The 12,231-nt window shown below is 45.9% G+C and overlaps 1 long non-coding RNA gene across 1 annotated transcript in view; it reads left to right on the top strand.

Moving 5' to 3' along the window:
• LOC135971821 (uncharacterized) overlaps window positions 1-12,231 on the top strand; it is a 29,957-nt gene that overhangs the window by 6,173 nt on the left and 11,553 nt on the right. The gene's annotated exons all lie outside the window — the stretch shown is intronic.

Below are 12,231 nucleotides of genomic sequence, written 5' to 3'. Positions count from 1 at the left end.
CCCTGCCCCTCAAATTAATGACTATGTCTAAATTAACAATAATGACGATGGTGGATATAGTTATCTAAATGAACAGACAGGTGATAGACTGAGAAAAAATATTTGAGACTCCCAAAACTAGCAAGGGATTATTATATAGAATATATAAGAAAGTCCTACAAATCAATCAGAAAAGAGAATACAACAGGAAAATGGGCAAGGATATGAATATGTGACTTACCCCAAAAAACCCACTGGTTTTGCTCAACCTCACTAGTTTTTTGTTTGTTTGTTTTATTTTGTTTGTTTGTTTGTTTTTGAGACGGAGTCTCACTCTGTTGCCCAGGCTGGAGTGCAATGGTGTGATCTCGGCTCACTGCAACCTCCACCTCCCGGGTTCAAGTGATTCTCCTGTCTCAGCCTCCTGAGTAACTAGGACTACAGGTGCCTGCCACCATGCCCAACTAGTTTTTGTGTTTTTAGTAGAGATGGGGTTTCACCATGTTGACCAGGATGGTCTTGATCTCCCGACCTCATGATCCACCTGCCTCAGCCTCCCACAGTGAACCTCACTAGTTCTTAGATAAATGAAAATTAAAACAATAGCAAGATTAAGTCTTTTTACCCATGAGGCTGGAAAATTAGGAGACTGGATAATACCAAACTCTGGCAAGGTTGTAAGGAAACAAAAAGGAAAGGAAACAAACAGTCTATTCTAGGGCGTGTCAAAGATAAAGCCAGACACCAGTTAAAGCAGCCAGGACAGGTTTTATTCAGGGACTATTGCAATAAGGAAAAAGAGTAGAGTGTGAACAGAGCTCAACACCTGATGCAAAATGCTGAAGACTGTTTAAAGGTTAAGGGAAAGGCACTGTGGGGTGTTAAGGGAGGGTTAGTCCATGTGACTAGGCCACCTGGATTTATTCATTGGTGCTTATCTGGAGGAGAAACATATTTCTCCTAAAGTAAGGCGCCCATAGCAGTTAGGCCCTTATCCTCCTGGGAGAAGAGCTATAGTTCCCTGAATATCTGCATTTCAAAGAGAGGGCTCTCAGATCCTTGAGGAGACCGTTTTGGGTGGGAGATTTACATCTCAAAGGGCAAAGGAAAGATTTATAATTGCAAGCTTTCTAAAATAACTGCTCTAAGAGGGGGCTTAGGGGCCTGTCTGCCTATCACCAGGTTTTGGCCAGAATAAACAGTAAATTCTCCTGGCAGCATTGAGCTTCCAGGCAAACATTTTAAGGGAGGCTGGAATCATCCTAGGGACATGGCCTTAAGCTGCTAGAAGCCATGCTAGAGTTTGATCAAGTCTTTTAGTGCAGGGGTTTGGACAGAGTCATTATGGGCACAGAGTTGTGCAGTTCGCAGGTACAACCTAGACGTACTTTGTGAAAATAAATATGCATCAGCAATTCCACTCCTAGACATATGCTTCTGAGAAACTCTTACACAGGACCTAAAGGATCATGGACAAAAATACTCACCTCACTGTAGTGTAGCAGGACGAGCCACAGACAAAACTCCTCAGACACCGAATTAAAGAAGGAAGGGGTTTATTTGGTAGGGGCATCGGCAAGACTCCTGTCTCAAGAGCCGAGCCCCCCGAGTGAGCAATTCCTGTCCCTTTCAAGGGCTCATAACTCTAAGGGGGTGCATGTGAGGGGGTCGTGATTGATTGAGCAACCTGGGGGTACATAACTGGGGGCTGCATGCACTGGTAATTAGATCAGAACAAAACAGGATAGGAATTTTCACAGTGCATTTCTATACAATGTCTGTAATCTATAGATAACAGAACCGATTAGGTCAGGGGTTGAGCTTTAACTACCAGGCCCAGGGTGCGGCATTGGGCTGTCTGCCTGTGGATTTCATTTCTGCCTTTTAGTTTTTACCTCTTCTTTCTTTGGAGGCAGAAATTGGGCATAAGATGATATGAGGGGTGGTCTCCTCCCTTATTCCCCCCTTTTGAGACTCTCACTCATTTTATTAGTGGGAGTTCTCACTTTCATTTTCACTATCCATGTCTTCTTGCAAGACAGATCGATAGTGATTCATATAGTACACTTGTGCGGAAGCATTTTGGTGAACTAAGGTAGTGATAAAGCTTTTTATCATTCGAAGAAGTACAGGTAGCAAACAAGGGAGCAGTAGGCAGGTTCCTATTATTATTATAACTCCTATTATAAGAGTTTTAAATCCTCTTAGTACTGGGAACCATTTTCCAAACATGGCCCCAGGATCAAACCCATGCCACACTTGCACAGGCACGTGTGCCAGTTTTGTCATATCTCTAACTAGGTCTTCAACTACTTGCCCTTGATCATCTATGTGTAGACAGCAATTAGTAAGGTTAAATTTCCCACAGACCCCTCCTTTAGCTACTAGCAAGTAGTCGAGAGCCAATCTATTTTGATAGATAGCATTTCTCATCTGAGTTTCTTGCCAGGCCAGAATAGTCAAGGCTCTGCCGGTTTTATTAGTGATTATTTCTGAGACAGCTTGTAACTGTATGATTCAGTTGATCATGTAAATGGGAGTCTGGTATCCCCATGAGCCATCTTGTGCCCAAGTAGCAGGCCCATAATATTGTATGATTCTCTCAGGGGGCCATTCATCATCTTTCCAATTTCCTATAGCTATGTTTCTCTTTTCATGGGAAGCATAGGGAAACCCAGGAGTTCGTCTGTTTTTATGGGCAGTAAGAAGAAAGATGGTTTAATAGTGCCAATAACAAAACTACCTGCCTACTGGTCAGGTAATTTGGCATAAGCTCTATGCCTACATATCCAGTATAATCCAGTGGGGGCTGTCTGGTCCCGGTGGGACTCCAGGTGGGTCCACACAGTTTGCAACTTTGGGAATTTACTAAATGGATTTCTCTCTGTGTGATTTAAACTCCACCAAGTGACTGTTTTTGTGGTACCATTATACAGTTTCTGTCCCAGACAACTAAGTCGTCCTATAGGGTGAGTGAATTCTTTTCCTTCTCTAGCTATGCAATATTGTCCAATAATTGAGGCTTTTAGGACCCAGAAATTATCAGGTGATTCTTTTGAACTGGGAATTCATCGGGAACTGGGTCGGTAGGTACTAATTCTCGGGCTTCCCATGGCCATTGATCTCCCATTACAGTTCCTCCACATACATAACATGAAGTGACATTGAGAGACTGGGCTACATGCTCGCCTAATTGCAAAAACAAATTTCTTGTTTTTCCTGGAATTTCTGGTACTGGTACATTTAGTTCATCATAGAAAGTTTGAAACACTGGCTCAGGAGAGTGTTTGTAAACTTCTCCTCGAACCAAGATATTTACTTGAGGATCCAGTCTGGCCCCATCGATTCCTAAGGTCACAGGCCCCTCTTTTTTCCAGCAAGGATCAAGGGGATTGGTTATTAGCAGCTCTAAGGGGTTACATTGTCCCTTAGTGCAGGAAGGGCCATTTTTTCCTTTCTGAAGGTGGACTGGATCCTTTTCATTTTTCATCCAAGTGGCCCAAATGACACAAGACCAGTATCCACATTCATTTCCACACAGTCCTAATCAATGACAAATGTACTTATTTTTGGTCATCTAGCCTTTTTCCCAATGAAAAGAACCACATCTCCTTCCTAACTTACTGATATTAATGACAGCACAGCAATCGAATTTCAAGATTATGTGTTTGGGCACCCCTTTTCCTTCTGTTCTGGCTAATACTTTACTTGTATCATTTATCAGTCCCCACCAATCTTCAGTCCTTAATCTTATTTCAAAAACTGTGGACATGGGAGGCTCAGAGGGGTCATAACACCCATTCGGTCGGTCGTTTCCTGGGCTACACACCTTGTACTGAGTGTCATTATATAAACATGTTCCTTTTAAAGTTCCTAGACGTTCATAGTAACTATAGAACAGAAAGATTGCTTTAACTTGTTGCCCTACCTGGGTAACCTGATGTATACACTGAGAGCAGTCTTCCATGCGGGGAAAATCAGTGGAAGTTTTTACTATACAAGTCCAAATTATAAGGAAAATGAGTCTCCTGATGATTCTCCTCATGCTTGGGCCATGCGTAGACCAGTCAGCTTCCGGGTGTGACTGGAGCAGGGCTTGTCGTCCTCCTCAGAGTCACTTTGCAGGGGTTGTCCGGGCTCGGTTTTGCCTCCCGGGTTTCATCGGCTGCAGGTTTCACACGGCTGTGGTGGATCCAGGCTGGGATTCCTTCTAGTTTTACAGCCGTGGGGGTGGTCAGGATAACGGTCTGAGTTCCTTTCCACTGTGGCCGCAAAGGGGCTACGTTCCAGTCCTTGATCCACACACGATCACCTGGAGAGAAAGGGTGAACTGGGGAGAATAAGTTGACGGGACACCTCTCATTTACCCAAGCTGAGGTTGTCTGTGTAATTTTTCCTAAAGCCTGTAGCTGTCACTGTAATTCAATTTCATCTAACTCTCGGGGAGTGCCTGGAAGCTCCCGTAGTATAGGAGGAGGCCTATGATACAGTATTTCATAAGGGGAGTACCCTGTTTTCTTAGAAGGAGTGCATCTAATTTTAAACAGTATCATAGGAAGGGCCTATATCCACTTTAATCCTGTTTCCTGACATACTTTCCCTAAACTGTTTTTGACAGTCCAATTCATTCGCTGCACCTTTCCAGAACTCTGAGGTCGGTAGGCGGCATGTAGCTTCCAAGTGATTCCTAATGCCTTTGCTGTCTTCTGTACCAAGTCAGCCACAAACACCAGCCCGTTATCTGAAGTGATTCATAAAAGCAGTCTAAACCTAGCAATAAGATCTCAGAGAAGCACACGGGTTACCTCGTAGGCCTTTTCAGTTCGTGTTGGATAAGCCTTCACCCACCCAGAGTAAGTACACACAAGAAGCAGCAGATACTTGTTACCTCCACATTTCAGCATTTCCGTGAAATCCACCTGAAGATCCTCAAAAGGAGCCGCCCCATAAGCTTGTATGCCGGGTGGAACAGTGGGGCCTTGCCTTGCATTGTGCTGTCGGCAAGTAACGCACCGTTGTGCTACTGCTTTGTCAAGGGCTGGCAAGTGTGAGACATAGAAGAACCGGCCTAACAATTTTTCAAGTGACTCTTGACCTAGTTGAGTGGTTTCGTGCATGGCCAATAGGACTGTGGCTCCCAGCAACTGCAGCACAGCTACCCTCCCATCTGGCAGTCTGATCCATCCTCCTCTTATTACTTGCCCCCCTTCTGCATGGAAGAAGTCTTTTTCTTCCTTAGAATAGGTAGGTACCGGGTCAGGTGTTTGAGGGAGTAAGGGGGCTAATACCGATGCCCAGTAAGGGGTAGATGCTGCTTTTTGAGCTTCTGAATTAGCTTGAGTTTCCTAAGGCCACTGAGGTGGAGTCTCGCTGGTGTCCCCTGCAGTACATGACTGCTACCCTCTGAGGTTTCCACACTGCCTTTAATAATTGTAGAATTTGTTGATATTTTATGTCCTTTCCCCCAGAGTTTAACAGATGCTTTTCCTTATATAATGCTCCATGCACTTGGAGGCTTAGAAAGGCATATCGAGAGTCAGGGTAGATGTTTACCGTCTTACCTTCACTGAGTTCTGGAGCCCGAGTTAAAGCAATGAGCTCAGCCTTCTGGGCTGAAGTGCCCTGTGGCAGCGGTTTGGCTTCAATGACAGCATCCAAAGTTACCACCACATATCCTGCACATCTTTCTCCTTGTGGGTTAACGAAGCTGCTCCCGTCCACATATAACTCCCAGTCTACTGATGCCCGTGGCTGGCCCCGAAGCTCAGGTCTGCTAGAATAGACTGAGTCCAACACCTCTACACAGTTATGCTTGACCGGGCTCTCTGATACTGGGAGCAGGGTGGCGGGATTTAAGGTGTTACAGACTTCAATAGTTTGAAGGGGATTTTCATATAGCAAGCTTTGGTACTTGGTTAATCTAGCATTTGTTAAACAATGATGTCCTTTGGTAGTCATCAAAGTTACCACAGCATGGGGGGCCTTTATATTCAGGTTTTGCCCAAGGGTTAGTTTATCTGCTTCTTGTTCTAACAGGGCTGTTGCTGCCAGGGCCCTTAGACATGGTGACCAGCCTTTGGAAACCCCATCCAGTTGTTTTGAGAGATAGGCCACTGGCCTTGGCCAGGGCCCCACAGTCTGGGTTAAAACTCCAACTGCCATTTTTTTCTCTTTCTGACACATAGAGTGTAAAGGGCTTTGTCAAATCTGGTAGTCCTAGGTCTGGGGCTGACATAGGCTTTTCCTTTAACTTACAAAAGGCTTGCTGTTGTAGACGTCCCCCATTCAAAAGGCTCCCAGTCACCCCGCCTTTGCAACCCCATTCGAAAGGTTTGGCTAGTACTGCAAAATTTGGAATCCATAATCTGCAAAACCCCACAGCTCCTAGGAATTCCCTTACTTGCTTTCTGGTTTTAGATTCCAGTAGGCTGCAGATGACCTGCTTTCTTTCTGACCCCAGGCTGCGCTCCCCTTTCCAAATAGTGAATCCCAGGTAGCGTACCTGCTGTCTGCAGATCTGAGCTTTCTTCTTGGACACCTTATACCCACAGTCCTCCAGGCGCTGAAGCAGGGCATCTGTCCCTTTTGGGCACCCGACTGCCATGGAGTGTCCCAGCAGAAGGTCGTCCACGTACAGGAGCAAGACGCAGCCTACGTCTTTAGCAGGAAACTTTTGCAGGTCTCGAGCCAGGGCCTCCCCGAAGATAGTAGGGGAGTTCTTGAACTCTTGGGGAAGCTGGGTCCAAGTGTACTGAGTAGTGACCCCTGACTCCAGATCTTCCCACGGAAAGGCAAACAGCTTCTGGCTCTCAGAAGCTATTCTGATGCTAAAGAAGGCATCTTTTAAGTCCAGACAGATAAACCAGCTGTCCTCAGCGGCAGCAGCCCTAACAACGTGTAAGGGTTAGGAACTACTGGGTGCAGAGTCACTGTAGCTTGGTTGACCAAGTGCAAGTCCTGTACTGGTCGGTAGTCCTTGGTCCCTGGCTTAGGGACAGGCAGGAGGGGGGAGTTCCATGGAGACTGGCAAGGAACTATGGTTGCATAGGCTTTCAAGTGCCTGAGATGAACTGGATTCCTTCGAGAGCTTCTCTGGGAACCGGATACTGCTTTTGTCTGATTGGGCCCCAGGCTTAACTTTTATGAGTACAGGGGCTTGGTTGACCGCCAGTCCCAGAGGATTATCCTCTGCCCATACTCGGGGCCATCACTTAGCTAGAGCTGGTTTTATCTCTTGGCCTGGCTCGGTTAGAAAAAGTCTCCATTCTTCTTCCTGGGGGACTGTAAGGGCCATGATAACTCCTATTTCTGGTAACTTTATCTGTAAAGCACCCTGTTTTGTAAAGGAGATGGTGGCTCTCAGCTTGCTAAGCAAGTCTCTTCCCAGCAAGGGCAAGGGACAGCCAGGCACGTACAAGAACTGGTGAACTATCTCATGTCCTCCCACCGAGCAGGTCTGTGGTAAACAGAAAGCCTGCTTAGTGGAAACTCCTATTGCTCCAATTATAACAATGGTTTTCTTGGATAAGGGGGCAACCGGGGTGGTCACTACTGAATGTTCAGCACCAGTATTGACCAAAAACTTAATGTCCTTGCCCCCAATTGTAATCCTGACTGTGGGCTCCTTGGGAGCGCTTGAACCCGGTCCCCTTCAGTCCAGTAGCCCTTCAGTCAGATTGAACAAAGCTCGCTCGTCTTTGTCTGAGGTCTTTTGTTCCGAACCTCCTTGCTTTTCCTTCAGTTGGAGACACTTATCTTTCCAATGTCCTATTTCCTTACATTAGGCGCATTGGTTACATTGAAAGCGTGGGCGATTAGACTGGGTATTCTTCCTGAACCCCTCTTTCCCTCTCCTTTCGGGGGAATTCCCTTAATGGCCATGGCCAGTAAGTTGGCATTTTGCCTAGCCTGGCATTCGCCTTCCTTACGGCTTTCTCTGCAGCTTGTTGCATCTCTATTCAAAAACACTTGATTGGCTATTTCCAGTAACTGTGAGGTACTCATACCCGCAAACCCAGCCTGTTTCTGCAATTTTCTCCTGATGTCTTCCACGCTTTGTTAAGGCCATGTTACTAAGGCCATGTTAATCATGCACTGATTTTCAGGGCTACCTGGATCAAAAGGAGGGTACATACGGTAAGCCTCACGCAGTCTTTCATAGAATTGCACTGGACTCTCCTCTTTGCCTTGGATGACCTCAGAGACCTTATTTACATTTGTCGCCTTTTGAACCCCTTTGTTTAGACCTTCTATTAATGCCCACGGTACCATCTTAGCCTCTCCATGTCTGCTCCCTTGTTCGGGTCCCACTGGGGGTCTGTTCCTGGCAGTTGAATTCTTATATATTCTTGGGGGTTTTGGTAATCGGCTGGGACGTGCTCCTCTAGCCACTTAGTTGCCGCCTGGAGCACCCTTTGCCTTTCATCTGTATTAAAGAGGTACGTGAGCAGCTGGTGGCAATCAGCCCAAGTAGGATTATGAGTCTGTATAATAGTTTGGAGCAAGTCAATTAAAGCTTGAGGCTTTTCAGTGTAAGATGGAGTATTATTTTTCCAATTGAGGAAGTGAAAGGCGAAAGGTCAGCAGAAGTGAAAGGTTGATATACAAAGGCATGCCTTTCCACCATGTGTCCATCCTCATCTACCCCAGTATATTGCTGCTCTCTCAGGAGCATTTGGATTCCAGTCTTGGGTGGTAAGCAAGCTGCCAAGGGAGGAGTTTCTCCCACAGCTTCACTTCCTTGCTTGTCTACTCTGGGTGGTCTAGGGGTGTGGTCATCTGGTGGAGGTGTAGGTGCTGTGGGCTCAGGGGTGGGGAGCCCTTCCTCCTGATAAGGAGGGGGTATTGCTGGTACCAGTTCCTGCCGTGATTCTTCTGATGTTGGGTCGGACAGGACTTTTGGTGCTGACCTCCCTCGGCAGGTGGAGCAAGGACCTTCCTTAACTAACTGTCCCTTTGCTACCAGTACTGCTGCTGCCTGTCCTTTTAACCACTGTGGGGGGTTCAAAACTAGCTGTAATCAGGAATCTATATACAGGAACTGATCTAGGTGCCCTGGCTTACAGGTTACCCTGTGCCATACCTTCGAGACAAGGGACCTGTCTAGGCTTCCTTCTGATGTCCAACCCACCTCTAATGCTGGCCAGTCTATCTCACACAAAGTTCTAAGTTTTCCTGGTGTCATGGTGACTCCATAGTCTCCGTTAAATCCCTTTTTGAAATTTTTCAACATAGTTCCTAGTGGGGTGGGCTTACTTTGTTCCTGACCCATGTTTCCTTGAGACAAAACACCATGCTCACACCACAGGTACACCACAAAACAAAGTATGGGTAAAAAGGGCACACACACACTTTTACAGTTTATGCCAAACCAGAATCAAAACCAAAATTAGAGTATCCAGAAATCTAAGCCAGGTCAAAACCAAAACCAAAATATCAAGCAATCCAAGTCAAGTCAAAAACAAAAATCAAAGTTCCGGTAGAGGCACACTGTGTTCCACACAGTGTGTAACCACGCTTCCACTCAAATGGAGTGGGCAAGTTCCCAAGACCAGTCCTGTCAGGCAGTTTAAATCAAGTCAAAACCAAAACCAAAGTGCCGATAAAGGCACGCCGTGGGTGATCAGGCCACGCTTCCACTCAAATGGAGTAGGCAAGTTCTCAAGACTAGTCTTACCAAGTTTCAGATGTCCGGACTCCAAGTACCAGTTCCTTCCCGGTGTTCAGCCATTGCGTTGATCCTTCACGGGGGCCTGCCACACACTGCTCTGGCGAGGCATCCCACCGGGACACATGCCTACCCAGGAGCACTCTCAGGCTGTCAGGATCTACGTCGCAAGCCCCCGAAGTGAGCAATTCCTGTCCCTTTTAAGGGCTCACAACTCTAAGGGGGTGCGTGTGAGGGGGTCGTGATTGATTGAGCAAGCAGGGGGTACATGACTGGGGGCTGCATGCACCGGTAATTAGATAGGAACAAAACAGGGTAGGGATTTTCATAGTACATTTCTATACAATGTCTGTAATCTATAGATAACATAACCGATTAGGACAGGGGTCGATCTTTAACTACCAGGCCCAGGGTGTGGTGCTGGGCTGTCTGCCTGTGGCTTTCATTTCTGCCTTTTAGTTTTTACCTTTTCTTTGGAGGCAGAAATTGGGCATAAGACGATATGAGGGGTGGTCTCCTCCCTTATTAGTTCTGGTAAGAGGGAGCTGGGACATTTGCTAGGGAAATGGATAAGTAAATGCGGTAGGTAGGTTTAAAAACCAAACCACACAAAATAACATATTTCTTGTTAAACATAGTGAACTGCAAGTTTCTCTTCAAAGAATCAGCATGTCAGTAGGTTCAGCTCTCTTATTCTTCGATTCTCCATTTTCAAGTTTAACTTCCTGGTTCTCTTCGCCCACTTGTTTCTAGTTTAAGTAAACAACTTTCCCTCCAGTCTTAATCAGTAGTTCACATCTGTTCCCTGGGTCACCTGCTCCATCCTGCCTCATTCTGGTCACCTGCTTTGACCTGAGTCACCCTTGGTCACCTGCTCTGACCTAAGTCACCTTTTAGTTACCTGTTCCTAACCGTCCTTCCTGCCAAACTACTCACCGTGCCACTCTGGCTCATACGCCTGCCCTCTTTAAAATAGCCAATCGAAATTGGCTTAGACTGTGCTGTCCAACCCTAGCCAATAGGTGAACGACACAGCAGCAGGGGCTACCTGCATCAGGAATAAGAACTCCTGCCCCTCCCCTGTCCAGGTGTGCTCTCGCCATTGTTCCATCTGCGATGAGCACCCTTTCTGCAGAAAGTAAAAATTGCCTTGCTGAGAGAATTACACTTATGTTTGAGTGCTATTTCTTTGTGGCACCAGGGAACAAACATTTCTAATATTTTGTAAGTTCATGTACATACCCAAGAATGTATTATCACAATATCAGAGTGACAGCCTGTGGGGGGGAAGGGGAATGAGTATTAGAAATGAAGGGGGGGATATCAAATAAATACAACAAGACAAACTCCTTACACAGATGGATAATGAGTGAGCCACACACTTCACTCACTACAGTTACAGTCAGAAACAGAGAGAGGGAGAGAAGAAAGGGGAGAGGATGAGAAGGTGGGGAAAACAGAAAGTGTGTCACTCTGGTAGGATGGACAATGACTGAGAGGCTAGGGTGGGAGAGACCAGGGAAGAGGGAATGGGGCAGTGGAGGTGGGAGATGACAGTGGTTGGAAGTAGAGCAGAGGCAGCAGAAATATGAATAATCAAAGCTGATTAAGGACCTATCATGTGCTAGGTACTGTTAGATTCTTGCATTCTGTTTGGGGATGGATCCCAGAAGCTACCTTAAGATGGAAACACTGATATGATGAATGTGGGGTGGAGCTCAGGTTGATCCCAAAAGTCCTAATCTGGGCAACTAGGAGGAGGATGGTGCCTTTAACTGAACTGAGAAATAAATAAGAAGGGAAATACACAAACTCACATTCATGGCTTGGGATCTCCCAATCCATCACTTTGAAAATCAAGATTCTGAGAAGGCATTCCTACTTAGGAGGAAGAGGAGTGACATTCATTGTACAGCTAGAATAATTGTTATTTTCATAACAATACAAGTCCGAGTGCTTATTACAGGTTAGATAGTGTGCTTAAGATGTTTACACTCAGTAGCTCATTCACAACCCTATAAAATAGGTACTGCTATAACCTCTCTTTTTATTGATTAGAAAACTGAAGCTTAGTGAAGTTAAGTACTTGCCCTAGGTCACAGAGCTTCTGATTCCTTAGCCCTAATATATATGGATTCCACTCTACAGGCGTAATTTTTATATAATTGTCAAAGTAGTCCATGAATAGATTTATTATCTTCATTGTCTTCATGTATCTCTAGTAAGTGGTAGAGGTTGGATCCAAACCAAAGTTTGTGCTTTTTTTTTTTTGTTTTTTGAGATGGAGTCTTGCTCTGTTGCCCAGGCTGGAGTGCAGTGGTACGATCTTGGCTCACTGCAACCTCCACCTCCTGGGTTCAAGCCTCTGAGTATTCTCCTGTCTCAGCCCCCTGAGTAGCTGGAATTACAGGCGCCCACCACGATGCCTGGCTATTTTATGTATTTTTTTAGTAGAGATGGGGTTTCCCCATGTTGGCCGGGCTGATCTCAAACTCCTGGCCTCAGGTGATCTGCTTGCCTCAGCCTCCCAAAGTGCTGGGATTACAGGTGAGAGCCACCATGTCTGGCCTATACTGTTTTCATGA

The sequence above is a fragment of the Macaca fascicularis genome, chromosome 7 (assembly GCF_037993035.2).
Source record: "Macaca fascicularis isolate 582-1 chromosome 7, T2T-MFA8v1.1".
Lineage (NCBI taxonomy): Eukaryota > Metazoa > Chordata > Mammalia > Primates > Cercopithecidae > Macaca > Macaca fascicularis.
This window is presented reverse-complemented; position numbering and strand designations above follow the sequence as displayed.